This window comes from Platalea leucorodia (assembly GCF_965183815.1).
Source record: "Platalea leucorodia genome assembly, chromosome: 10".
In the NCBI taxonomy this organism is placed as follows: Eukaryota; Metazoa; Chordata; class Aves; order Pelecaniformes; family Threskiornithidae; genus Platalea; species Platalea leucorodia.
The window spans coordinates 6,259,052-6,273,847 of NC_138832.1; positions in this window are offsets into that span (position 1 = coordinate 6,259,052).

A 14,796-nucleotide genomic window follows, 5' to 3' on the forward strand; every position below is an offset into this window, starting at 1 on the left:
TTATTCAGCTTTTTTGCTACTGCTAGGTATTACTTTATTTAAAGATTAAGTACAAAAAATAAAAAGCAGAAACTGTTCACAAATCCATCCTGAAAGATAGAGAATGAATCTAAAGTAACTTATTGAATAATAACTCTAAAAGCAGATTTTCTTTACTGCTTTTGTGGAGTTTTAAATTGTGTCATGTCATCCAAAATACAGTTTGTTGATAATTGAGTTTTGATTTTATGATTTGAACATGTTAAAAAGTTTGCAGCAATAGAACTGGAAATATTCTTAAGGTACCACAAATGAGAAAGGAATTCTTACGTTAATCACCAGATCAGAACAAGGGCTGTTTCCCTTCACCATCAGGCAGAAGGCTTAGACTCATCTACACAATAATTCTGCAAAACACCATAAAAGGGTCAAAACACATTTTATGTTCTCAAACTTGCTATAAGATTCATAACTTCCTGCTGAAATCTTTCTTAAAAGCACCTGAACTGAAATATTACAGAGGAGAAAGAATAACAACACAGAGATCACACTAATCTAAGACAGACCTTCTTCCTACAAGAATTATGCTTAAAGGAAACAATGCACCTGATGTTTAGAAATACCACATTCTGTCTTTCTACATTAGTAATTCAGCCCCATGCTATGATAAAAGTAATACTAAGAATTTTATTGCAAGTAATTTTTCAGATCCACAGGAAGAGTTTTCTACATTTCCTTGCATATTTTCATTTCCCTTTTTTAGTTTACTGATCAGTCTTTTTTCAAAGAATCCTAGATCTCCCATAAGCTTGGCTGAAAAGCTGCTTCAAATACAAGACTACATCTATCACATGCAAAGGAATGCATGCACTGATTTCACAACAATTAAGGGACACACTGTTACCATGGTCTATGGGAAGAGCGACATTGACAATTTTTAATTTTAGTGAATACTCTGTGGAACTATGCAGGCAGTGAAGCTTTCAGAACTGCAAGCCAACAAATACAAACATCCATTTTTGGGTAGCTTGAAGTTGTCAAGCCTAGCGTCAATTTTATAACAAGATCAATGTTTAACCTCCTCTCCTTCCTACTACAGGAAGCTGAAAGAAGGGTCGCAGACTTTTGACACTTCAGAGCCCAGCCACAAACCCCCTGTCTTACTAAGAGTCGAGGAAACTGCAGACACTGGCGGAGAAACTGATCATTAAAGTCTTTGCATTTCTTTTCCAGAGGTTCCAACAGACCTACAAGAGAACTAGTGAGCTGAGGAATTAATTTGAAACACTTCTGACTGCTCTTTGCAAAAAGACAGGTGATTCAATGCCATGTTATGAAGGGGTATGATTTCTACTGGCACTTAATGGAGTAGATACATGTCTGAGAAAACAATATGTACTAATTAAAGAACTCCTTGAATATTGGCAAGTATAAAGTTAATCAAATTCCTCTTCCCTTCCCACTAGGACCACCTGGTTGTATAAACCTGTGCTCCAGTTCATGTTCCAGATGGATGCCTAGACCCTCCACCATTCATAATACAGAAAGGACCTATGCCAAGTTCAACAGAACTCTAGCAAACGCCATTCTTTCAGAAATTATGCCAAATCCTGTCCTGGGTAACATTTTGTACCCTTGTAAGGTGAATTTTCGTTTCATCTTCAGCAACAATGAGAGTTGCCTATTATCTTTGCAACCTTAGTTAATCACAAAATATTCAAAATTATTTTCCAAATGAGGATGTCAGTCCTACAAAGTGTTTTTCTTGAGATACATGCTTTAAATTCACATGTGTAAGATTTTGATGTGAGTAAGGGGCCAGACACCACTACTGCAACCTTTCAGAAAAAGGCTTTTCATTCAGAGAAATTCTAATGAGAAAATGGAAATTACTTACCAATGAGAAATTATCATTTATAAATATACAGGATGTACAATATTAACACACACATGTTGAAATGAATGCTGACATTTAACTTTACCCCTATAGGACAACGCTGCAGCACACCAGTTAAGAGCCTTGCTTCAGTGCGTCAGTAGAAGCAGCACGCTGAATGAGCAGGGCTGGAGTGGACTGCCGAGTTTTGCATGGGGGCTCTACGCTGGAGTCAGCTGCGCTGTCAACCATTTTTCAGCAGTATCTATGGCACCGAAAGAAGGTTAGAATGCACCTGAAGTGGTGTGAGCTGTTGAGAAACCATTAATTCATGCCCTATGGACACAGATTTAGTAACTGATGAGGAATTCACTACATTCAGGTGACCTTTTTGTGGTTTGAAATGTATTCTTTCTACTTCATCAGCATTTGACAATGGGCATTTAATTTCACTAATCGGAAAAGGATTATACCATGAGACCTGAAGCACTAATGAAAGCTTTTGATGTGCTTCACGCATTTAAACAGATGTGACTCACATTGATAGGCATATAAAAAGATTTGATGCTTAAATACCCTCTTCCTTTTAGAACAGTTTGTATTTGTCAATTGTTCAGTGTAATGAGATTTATTTTCACTAGGGTATATTTGGGGGGGGGGGACGACCCAACAAAATACTCAACCAACAAATCAAAAGAAATATGGATTCTGATCTAGTGAGTTTTCAAATTGTGTGCCAGTAACACAACGGGGGGGGGGGGGGGGGGGGGGGGAACAGAAAGAATAATAATTAAAAAAAAAAAAATCTCTGAACAGTGACACTATAAACCTGAAACCTTCGTTTAGTCATTTATCTTCAAAACTGTAGTTCACCTCTATTTATAACATGACTTAATGTTAACATCACAGTTTTGGAATATAGCTTCTGAAATAATGAATTAGAGTAAATTATTAAAACCCCCAGGTAAGCTTTTCAGATAGTGGTTCTCCTATCATATTTTACGTGATAAGTGAAAAAAAAAAATCTTGATTAGAGAAACACTACTCTCTGTCTAAAGGCCATTCACAAGAACAAAATCAGAAACTGCACAAGAAAAACATGTGTTGCTCCTAGCCTTTAAGTCAATATGCTTAAAAGAACAATACACAGGAAATCTTATTTCCTAGACAAATTTTCACCATGGTCACTGATTAGACTTACCTTCCTGTATCACTGTTGATCCCCAATGATTTCCTGAGCAAGGAACTAATATTTTGCTAGGATAAATTTCAGACAGCTTGCCATTAGATGCTTACCACACACATGAGACTACCATTATTGCACCCGCATGAATATATTTCAGGAAAAAAAAGAAATACTTTGTGTGTTTTCTTGGCTAAAAACACTACCTCTTGTGGAGAAAAAGTTTACTAAGATACCTCTTCTTGACAACATGCTATTGCAAAAATCATTCTTTGAAAATACTGCCCTATTGCTACTTAAAATATATTAATCACTTTTAGTTTAAAGAAGTGCTCAGCTGAACTTATTACTAGTAACAATTATGTCAGAGACCTGCCAAAAAGTACCAACTAATGAAAACACAGGACAGAATAGAAACTCCAGAGTTCAGCTTGAATTGAAGGATAACTTGAAAGACCCAGACATATATCACTATGCTATATGCAAAAAGAGTTTTTAAAACTTTTGACCCACTTACCCCCCCCCTTTTTTTTTTTCTTTTAATAAAAAAAAAAGCCTTAATTTTCAACCATGCTATAAAGAAAGGGGTGTGGAAACTTTGTTGCAGTTAGGAAAAGAAGACAAAATCATAAAGGATGACATACACTTGCAAGACTTAGAGGTAATGGAATACAGCAGTAAGGTCAAGATTATTTCAGCCAAGACGTGACTTCATTTTGGCTGTCTTTCAGTTCAACAGTATTGGTACACTACATACAAACCAGCAACAACTCTGCTTTTTTCCTCTTTAAAGGTAAGAAAATAAATGACTTAATGTAAATTATGAGAAAAGATTACATCTGACAGACTGCCACTATACATTAGAACCTCTCAATATTAATCTGCAAATTCCTTTTTAACTTTCATGAACCAAGTTCTAATTAAGCTGGTACCAGTGAAAAATCTTCCTAGTTTAAGTGCACGCTGAGCATTTCCAGTAATTAGATGTAAAAAAAATGAGAAACTGATGCAAGGCAAAGACTTGAAACCAGATAAGCAACTGTTCTTGGAAATAAATTCCCGGTATGATATTAAGAAAAAATTCTAGAAACCTGCACACCAGTAATTAAATCTCTCTCAGGAACACTGCTGTACTACAAAAGGTAACCTTTGGTACCCTCTTTTCAAGACTGGACACCCTATGTAAAGTTAAATAGCTGTGTCTGCAGGACTATGCTGAAAAAAGGAGGTTGCAAGTCCGCAATGAAGAGCTGGCTTGCAGAAAGACAGACACACAAACAACACAAGGAACTTACTCCTTTTTGCATCTATTAGAGAAAAGGATTAAATGTTAACAACTCATTGTTATATTGTCTCAAACTCTTACATTTGACCAACACTACATCTACATTTTCCTGCTTTTTTCCTTTCTGCCCTACTAAATTCTATTACATGCTCCTTGGTACACTTTTTTTCCTTCTGTAAAGGAGAATAGGTTGACCATGCTTTACTACAAAGCAATCTTTTTCCATAACTGAGTATAACATGTCCACAATATTTTTTGAACTGGTTTCTAAGAAAACGAAAAAAAAAAAAAAAAAAAATCAACTGATTGAAATACTTAAAAAAAAATTAACACTATGTATTTTCCTAACTGCAACCACCTGAGTTCATAGGACAAATGTAAAAACTTTTGGTTACATCATTAAAGTCTCCTGCTGTTTCACTTCTAACTTAAAATCTGGAAAATACCTTGGCATAAAACTATAGGCATGTCACTGCCCTGTTTAACAGTTCCAAAAATTGCCCCACTGCTTATTTTCCATGTTCATCTTAAATGTTCAGAAACAGCTTATAAACCACAGCTGGATCCTCAAATATATAATATTTCATTTTTTCTTTTCCTTCCAAATTTGATGAACAGCTTCAAGATGTTCACTAGTACAGGAAGATATACCTTAGAACTTGTTGAGCTACGAAGCATTCTGCCATTTTTCATTCGATCCCACATAATTAAAACAGCAAGGTGGTATACTTATTAAATTTTTTATGGAGATTGATTCCCACAGACACTTCAAAGACTTTCTCCCCCCTTACAGAGATATAATTATACAAGACCCCAACTTTTTCTTTGCTGAGAAAGTCAAGCTTTCTACATAGGAACTTTTGCTGCTTTTTGGGTAAAAATAACTATGTTCTAAAATTTTAAGTATTTATTCTCAAAACATAATTATTTATTTTTGTTAAACAGCGAAGCATATTGTCGCACCATTATGATAATAATGTGTCAGAAAGACTTCTGACAGAATTACCCATAGTATCCCTATAGCCAAATTTGACAGATATGGGCTGGATAGGTGGACTATGACGAGGGTGGAAAATTGTCCAGACTGGTAGAATCAAAGGGTTGTAATTAGCAGTACAAAGTCCAACTGCCAATCAAGTACTAGAGGCATCCCTCAGGGATCAATACCCGGGCTGAAACTGTTCCGACAGCTTTGTTAACAACCTGGACAATAGGATAGAGTGCACTCTCAAATTCATGGCAGTGGCCAATACACTGGAGGGCAGAACTATTATTCAGAGGAAAGCTGACAGGCTGGAGAAACAGGCTGACAAGAACCTCATGAAGTTCAAAAAAGGCAAACGCAGAGTCCTACATCTGGCATGGCATAACCCCACATGGCAGTACGGGCTAGACAATAACTGGCTAAAGAACAGCTTTAAAGAGACTCGACGGTCCTGGCTGACAAGTCGAACACGAGTCATCAGTGCCCTTGCAGTGAAGAAAGCCAAATATATACCAGGCTGTATTAGCAGAAGTGTGGCTACCAAGTGGAAAGAAGTGATTACTCTCCCTATTCAGCACCCATGAGACCACATCTGGAGTACTCTGGCCAGTTTGGGACCCCCCCAGTTTGAGACAGACACTGACATACTGCAGCGTGTTCAGTAGAGGCCACAAAGATAATCAGGGGGCTGGAACACATGACCAAAGAAGAGAAAAAAAACCCTGAAAAAAAATTCATAACCAGATGTAATTGAGTTAAACCGGCATCTCTTCATTAAGCTGGTTCTTATTAGAAAAGCTATGTGTCAAGGAATCACTCAAGGAAAACAAAGAGCACACTGTGACCATACTTACATTAGTACTAAAAATGCATGTATGACACCGCTCTTTCACAAGCAAAAAACCATAGTGATTTCATATGTATAAAGCATATACATATGTACTTCTTGCTTGTGTACCTTTAACAAAAGCCAGGGAGCAGGGGAAATTGTACTCAACCAAAAATATTTCTAAAATGCTAGGCTATTAAAAGGAAAAATAATTAAAATAAATACTTTAACTGTGTATGTTAAAGCCCATTACAGCTGTAGAATCATGAAAACGGAGTGGTAAAGCTATTAAGTACTAACACACTATTGTACTTAGCACAAACACTAGAGCAGCTCAATTAATTCATTTTAATTACTGCAAACTAGTACAAAATGTATTAGTTTACCACATATTAACTCAATAGTTTAAAGTGCAGCTAAACATTGATGCACAAAAAACCACAAGAGATGAACAAGTGATAAAACTATACACTGAACAAATTAGCAATCACTAAATGCAGTAACGTTTCCAAATTCAGAAAACAATCGGGTAAAGCTGATGAGATAAAATGGAATAAGCTGACTTTTTCTTAAAGAAAGGGGGTTCCTTTTTTTTTTTTTAGTATCCTTCTATTATGTAGAAATACAGAAGACTAATTTGGGTGTAATTTTACAGCATAAATCACCAATTCTTAAAACTCTTAGTTGTCATTTTGATTTGTTAAGATTGATGAACAGTTGTTATTGATTTTGTGGAGTAGAAATCCTTTGAGGTAGCTGTACAGAAACAATCAATATATTTTGACAGCTATTCCCATAGCATCATTGTCCAGTAAGACCTGCTGTTCCTCCTTCCTCCCCCAAGCTGTTTAGCACAGCTATATTTTTCAGTATGGCATATGATGGACTTTTTTTTTTTCTTCCCCCAACTTTGCAAAGGTCAGCAAAGTATTGATCTTACGTTATTTCAAGATTTTCTTTATGCAAATATACCTTACTCTTTCTTTTTGACAGAAGGAAAAAAAAAAAAGGTATACAAATTTACATCGCAGCTGCAACTTGCCTATATTCCACCAAAAAAAAAAAAAATCTACTTCAAACTCAGTTGTTCAGTGAAATTCAGGGCTTTAATTAAAAATTGTAAAAAAAAACAAAAACAAGAACAACCCAAAAACCACAATGTAAAATGTTTATTGAAGCTGTGGTTGAAGGTGGATAATGTCACACATGGTAAGAACATCATGCTACCTACAAAACTTCTAATATTCTCTTCACAAATGGAAATCTAAGAAACAGACTTTAAGGTCACTGGTCCACCTGAAAGTAAAAACTGTGTCAGAATTTGACCTTTTTCTACAGTAAATATTCAATTTCCAGTTCAAACTCAGGGAGGGTGTTATTAGACAAATCCCTTAATCCATGTCTAGTGAGGTGCAAGAAAAAGCTGGAAGGCAAAGTCACTTACAGTTGTACTCACAGAAGCACAAAACAACCCCTGTGTCACTCTGCCACACTTGTTAAAAATCACGTATTTCTTCAGAAATGCACAGAGCTTTAAGTCAGTAGTTGGACTGGCTCCAGTGTGAGCTGATTTGGTCTGACTTAAAACGTTCTTCATAAGGTCAAAACTACATATGATCTGTTTATTAGCACAGCAAAGCTCAAACAAGAAGTCCAAGGACAGAACAGCTATGTTATGCTTAATGGTGCATGTGCATTCAATATTGTTAATTCCTTCATGCTGTTTGTTATTGTTATCTCAAACGATACGTGGCTTAAGGAGGGTTTGTTTGTCCTATATATATTCTAATTAGTACTGTCAGAAATAAAAGCTCTTGACTCTACCAGGTGTCTGACAGGGCAGCTGCCAAACTGCCAGCTCCTCTAGTCCTACACCTGCCATGGCCAGAGATCCTCATCAGTACGCAGCCTGCCACCGCCACAGCTTTTAACATCACCTGCAGCGACACAGCTATGACTACCACTGTTTTGTCTTACAAACAAACCAAACAATAACAACAACACACACAAACACAAAGACAAACCCATAACCAAAATCACTAGCTGTTCCCCTTTTCAGTGCTACAGCTGTTGATACTAACTACTGCCTGGTAATTCTAAAACAAAACAGCGTTTGGTGCCACAGAACCTAGGTGCCTATCAAGTATTGAAATCATTATTGATTACGAACTGGCATTATCATAATTGTTTTGATATGAGAAACCACAGATGATGCTAACGGAGAAACAACCAAGTGAGAAAGATAAGTAGCAAGACATCCAATTCTGAAACACTTTATTGTATTCTACTCAGTCGGTTTACTAATCTAAGCTTTCTCCAAGTAAATCCAACCCACTGCAGAACTATACATGCAAGAGATGACACTCACTACCTAGAATTACTCTGAATAGTGTCAGTAAAAACATTTGTGCTTTATTTAAAGCATCACTTTGTTTGTCTCCTGAAGCACTGCAGCAGCACAAGGAAGGACTGGAGAGTTAAGCATCGGTTCTGTGTGTGCAAAGCCTAAGATTATAACTATTAGACTCAGATCACAATGTTTAAAAATAAACAGAGTAGCTTTTCAGTGAATTAATAAACAGACATTTTTATAATCATTCAAAAGATACTGTATCTCTGAATGTGGAAACAAAAATAAAGAATACGCACACACAATACAAAGGGAGAGGAAAAGAGATTCAATTTACTTTCCAGATACAGGCTGCTTTACAGGTTACAGCCTGTAGAAGTGAGAGTGATAAAATGTTTCACTATCAGTTCGCCAGTGGGGTGAATTTTACATGTTCATTAATAAGATTTGACTCTGGCTGATCTACTTTCTACATCTGCTGCCACTCTTCAGAACATTTGTGCATAAAATTCTGCTGGCTGGGTGGGAATGCTGATGGAAATATATATTTCCTTGTTTTCTTTTTTTTTTTTTTCTTTTTTTTTTTTTTAACACTATCACTAACATTTTTCACTTTTGCTAAAATTAGACAACCCAGAAATTTTGTTATGCAAATTCTACAAACAACGTCACACATTTTTACATGGTATGTAAAAATCTGAATTCTCAGTATTAAATATTTAGAAGTCACTTATAATCTAAAAATCATTCTTTAATATTATTCTACTAATCATTTAAAATAAATCTATTTGAGGTAACTGTAATATGCCATTATACATTTTCAAGAAAATGTTACTTTCACTGAATACGTTATCCACTGTGAAGTATTTATTCAGAATGACTCACTAAGTTTCACCACTTTTTTTTTCCCTACCATATTCAAAAAGCTGATTATGTCTGACCAGTGGGAACTATTCCATCAATACCATTTCCAGAATGCCCAAAGCATGTCCTCTGGTTTTTTGTTTCTCTTCCCAGTAACCATTGTTACTTTCAGTATTTGGCCTATTGGCTCACAGGATCTATCTACTTTTTTTTCATCTCAACTGCTGTTCTGAGATTTATTTTGATTCTCTCAAGCCTTCTACATAGAGGTCAAAAAAAGAATCACAGGTCTGACACACAGCATTTTGTTGGCAAATTACCTTGCTGAAGGCAAGCAATGCAGTCTTGTCAACCTTGTTATTCCCCTGAAGCATGTCCACTAACTTTTTCTTTTTTAATTACTTGCTGATTGGCAGAGTCATAAAGTGCTGCAGTAAATGTACAGCTTTACAGCTTTTTTCTGTACAATGTTAATCCTTAAAGTCATACTAGTCACAACATTTGTTATTAAAAATTCCACAAATATACTGCCTAGGAATTATTACAACCACAGTTATTTAGAAAATGGCAGCAATCGTTCAGGTGGTTTTGCATGAATTTGATTTTTCCAATAACAATATATTAAAAGAAAACTAACAAGAAGTCTTCATCAAGAACATACATATGATAAACCAACCACGCAAAAAGACACTTTTGTAATGAAGATGCCAAGAAAAAGAAAGACATCTCACAGACATTTTACAATTTCAGTGCAACCATATTTGGGAGTACACGGCAGCAGTGACTCTCCTCTGCTGCATTTCATTTCAGAGTTTACACATGCTTGTTCACAAGGCGTATACCAAGTTAGTCATACCTATATCCCATGGCCTTTTAACCTTCAAGATCTCCGGGGGGGGGGGGGGGGGTGGGGGCAGAGAAAAAAGGAAATAGGAAGACGGGTGGCTACTACAAGCAGTCTTTAGCCACTACCATCACTGCTCTCTACTTTGAGTACACAAAGCTATCAGGCTTACTCTCATTCATGAAGCAGCAAGGGTTTAACAGCTGGAAGTGGAAAAAGATAAAAGATTTCAGCAAGAGATGTTAGGATGCTAGTAAGAGGAAGAAAAGATGACTAGGAGCAATAAGGAGTGGTCTGAAAAACGGCACAGTTACATATAGATGAAACGATTCACTACACTCACTTAATTGTCTACTGGAAGTCACATGTCAATTGTTACACAGTAAAAAGAAATAACATTATCTCAAAGTACTGTTGTCCCCCCCCTCCCCCCCGTATCTTTTCTTTAAAAAGGCTTCCTTAGAAATCAACAATATTCTACTCACGTTTTTTAAAGGTAATTCATTTTCTCAGCACAAGATTTTATTACATGCTGTAGTAGCAATGAATTTGCACTATGTAGTTCTTGTTTTTAACTTCTACTTGCTGCTACAGAGCCAGAGAAATTTCAAGAATTTCTAGTAAAACGTTATTTTGGGTATCCTTGATAGTGCTCAGCACTAACAGCTTCAGAAGACCCTTGGGGATATCAGTAAGTGTTTCATAAATTTAGCAGCTGAGTTTTCACACCAGGCTGCATTTTTTGTCATGTAACCTAAAAAATCTACACCTGCACAAGATCATCAGTTTCTAGCTTCCACTGAGCTACCAGATGAAAATACTTGTTCCACAGCAAGTAGTAATGACACACTGTCCTTACTGCAGTCTCTTCTGGAAAAGCGGAATGACAACTGGAATACCTCAAGTTTGTAAGAATCCTTTACAGCAAGTGTTTCCAGTTGAGGAAGGACAAAAGGACAAAACCTATACGCATAACCAAATTTGAGCGTGAAGGCAGAGTGGGAACAAAGTTTAAACATGAAATAAGATTTAGTTCTTCATTTCAGACATTTAAAGTGGATGAATACCAGTTTGAAAACCTGGTATTAACTACTTTTCATACAGAAGCAAATTCAAAGCCACCTGGTGAAGACAAAAGCCAGAATTGCTTCGGTACATATTATCTCCAACTGGCTGTGAATGGAGTTTTCTCCTCCTCTCCATGTCCCTACTTTTACATGCTGTTATACTGCACAACTGATTACTTCCATCTATCTACCATATAATATATTTACAAAATGTGACACCAAATCTGGCCCAGATGAAGGAATCTGGAGCAAATGTTATTTTGATGCAACTACTGCTTTTAGTTAGCAAAGAATTTGGACATTGTAATATTTTCACTGAAAAGTTTTACTTGCCAGTGTCTGAGTTCAAGGAGATCTACGCAAGTTGAGTATGATTTAACAGCTAAAAAGGCAGCAATTTCTTTTACGGGCACAAGAAAATCAATCAACTTTCATACAACATGTTGTTGTCATTTACGTTAATTCTAAGTTAACCCTTCAAAAACATTGTTTTATTTGCTTAAGTAGAATGACTACTGACCCTGTTACAGACACTATAAAATCTTAGTTGAGGAGGCTTCGATGTCTTCGGAAGTCCATTATGTGTATACACTACCAGCCCTTTTCCAATAAAATGATCCACAGAAGTAGCTATTATTCACCTGGTGGGATTTGCTAGCATGGGTCAGCAATATTCTAATACTGATGTATAACATAGCCTGTTCTGAAATACTGGAAAGCAGCTAACACAAAAAGACACTGGGGGAAAAAAATATTCTCCTTCTAGTGATTGGAAACTACTGTTAAACAGCTGACAGGGAAGAGAAAATAAGAATGGATTTGATACCGAAACAGAGGTCTCCTCTTCCAGCTCAGGATATTACCACACTTCCTGCCATAGATGACTTCTCACTGGGCTCTTAAGAATTCTTCTGAAGAGCAAATACTGGTTTTATTATGTACTTGAGTTTTGGGTATTTCAGTAAAAAACCCTATGAGGTCTTAAGTCAGGCAGACAAACAGCAGCCATAAATAAATTTAGGCTAGAAATCAGAAAGAGGTTTTTAACCGTTGAAAGGAGAATGCTTTGTAATATCCTTGCAACTGGAAAACACCAATCAAGCTAGTTTTAACAACTAGCACAACTGATTTATTTTCATTCAGAGAGCGCTCTTAGATGCACAGCTGACTAATAGCTAGGGAAAGGCAAACTAGAAATGGAAAGAACTTTTTCAGCCAATGTTTCCAAATTTTTCTACCCATTCATTTTTGGAACAAAAGGATATGTATGTATGTGCTCCATAAACAATTCATCAATTCAAAACAAATAAATGCAGTGTATATATTTCAAGCATGTGATAATTTTGAAGTAATTTATATCACTTTAATTTAAAAATATCTTCTTAGAGACAGTTATGATTAAGTAACAGCTGCAGTTACTTTGTGCAAAAGTGGAAGAACACATCTGTTACTGAAAAACAGACCTTGAGCATGCTGACACAGTCGGAATCACGGTGAATGGGAAGCAGGAGAGAAGGCAGAAGTTCTGCCTAGGACAGTATAATAAAGTCTCTTGAGTATGATCCCGAGAACAGACGTTATCACTCAAAATACCCTACTTATCAGTTCTGTCCTTTGCTTGCATTTAAAGCTTCCTAGTATAAATTGCATAAGCTTTTCTGGTGATTAACACATGTATTCTTTTTGTTCTTAAACTTGGCCTAATGTTAACTTGGAATAATATGGTGCACATTAGCCACGTGACTCTTTCAGTCGTCACACGTTTACTACTTACAGATGGCCTTGTAAACTGTTAGTGTTCATCTCCCACTGGCTATGAAGTTTGTATGACATGATGCAGCAATTCATCTAGGATAGACAGAGGCTCTGTCACAGAAGTTCCATACCTGCTTGTCTTCAAATTCTAATTGCAGTTAGATATCTTTACAGTATCCTTAAATTCAACTATTAGATTGCATATTCTATATTTCTCCATCCATCCATCTTCATTTCTCTCTAACGGAGACATACTTTTTGTTTAAAAATTTAAGAATTCAGTGGCCACCCTATACAACAGGGTCAGAGCTCACCACACCAGGCACTGGACAGTCCAGCACATCCAAAAAGCATGGGTCTAAGGTTGCACACAATATAACTCTGGCCACAGAAATAACTGTCTTGGTCTCAATGTCTTATCTGAACAGCTACAACACCACGTTAATACAGTTTTACTAGTTTCACAGGCAGGTCAGCCACGCTGCATCACAGCATCTTGAGACATGTACACATAACCACAGGAGATGCTGCTTAGCCTCTTCTGTAGATGGAAGGCTTTGTTCAAAGCTTTGTAAGGTTTTATTTTACCCAAAAATACTACTTTCACACCATTAATAGAGCAAAGCTTCCACATAGCATCACTAAAATGTTTATCAAGGAAAACATCACACCAAAACTTGGACTTGACGAGATCTAGTTGGCAGCAGCAAAGTCATTTAGTATCATTTGATATGTGAATTCCTATGCATAAGGTATGTTAATGAGAAAAAGATCAGGTTTTGAACTCAAAAATAAGTTATTCTAAAAATCTAAATGTTTTGCAAATCTAATCTCCCTACCACCCCAAAAAAAAAAAAAATCACCAGGAAGAAGTCAAAACGTTCTACTTATAAAATGTGAAAGCATTGATTTAAAAAAAAAAAAAAAATACTGTTTTGAAACAATATTAAAGTATATGACAAGCAAAGTTTCTCAGTCAAACTGAACTTTGATCAGATATTTCATTCATAAAAATTTCAAAATTTTAGGTTTTCATTTCAAAGCAGAATAAAAAAATTCTTAATGAAAATCAAGTACAGCATGAAAAAAATCATTTGAGACCTAGTTTCCATAACAATAAAAGTAATTTCTTACATAACCTTTTAACGTAACAGTTGAGGAATATCATGAAACCTGGGTTTGGAAGCATAAAGAACTTCAGCATAACAGAATAAATTCTGTTTCTTAACAGTGGCAAAATAATTCAATAGAATTAGACCCTCAAAGTTCTTCATAAAAGATACCAGTTTCATGAAATACAAATAGAGCGCAAAGCAATTCTTTCCATTCACTCACAATTCCTATTTGGGATATGTCACACAGTATTTGATAATAAAAGTCTTGGTGGTACACTATGAAGGAAAGAGATAACGTGGGACAAGATCTGTTTTTGCAATGAATCTGCATGATTTGCAATGCCAAACATACATTTTACAAATACTGTTTCCATTATTATAAAGTTTGAAACATAATTGAATATATAAGACATATTAACATTTTAAAACATCATATGACCTATCCTGATGTTACCAAACCACAATATATTACAGTTCTCAGGCTGAATCCAAACAATGCTTACAATTAATAGTCACCAAAAAGCAGTTCATTGCTCCTTACTTTAAGAGGTATTCCTGAATTTAAGTCAACAGCTAATTTATTCAGTTTATGTATTTACTTCAAGTAACTTTTTTTTTTTTTAATTTCTTGATGCTCTCTGGCTCTTTTCCATGTAAATCAATT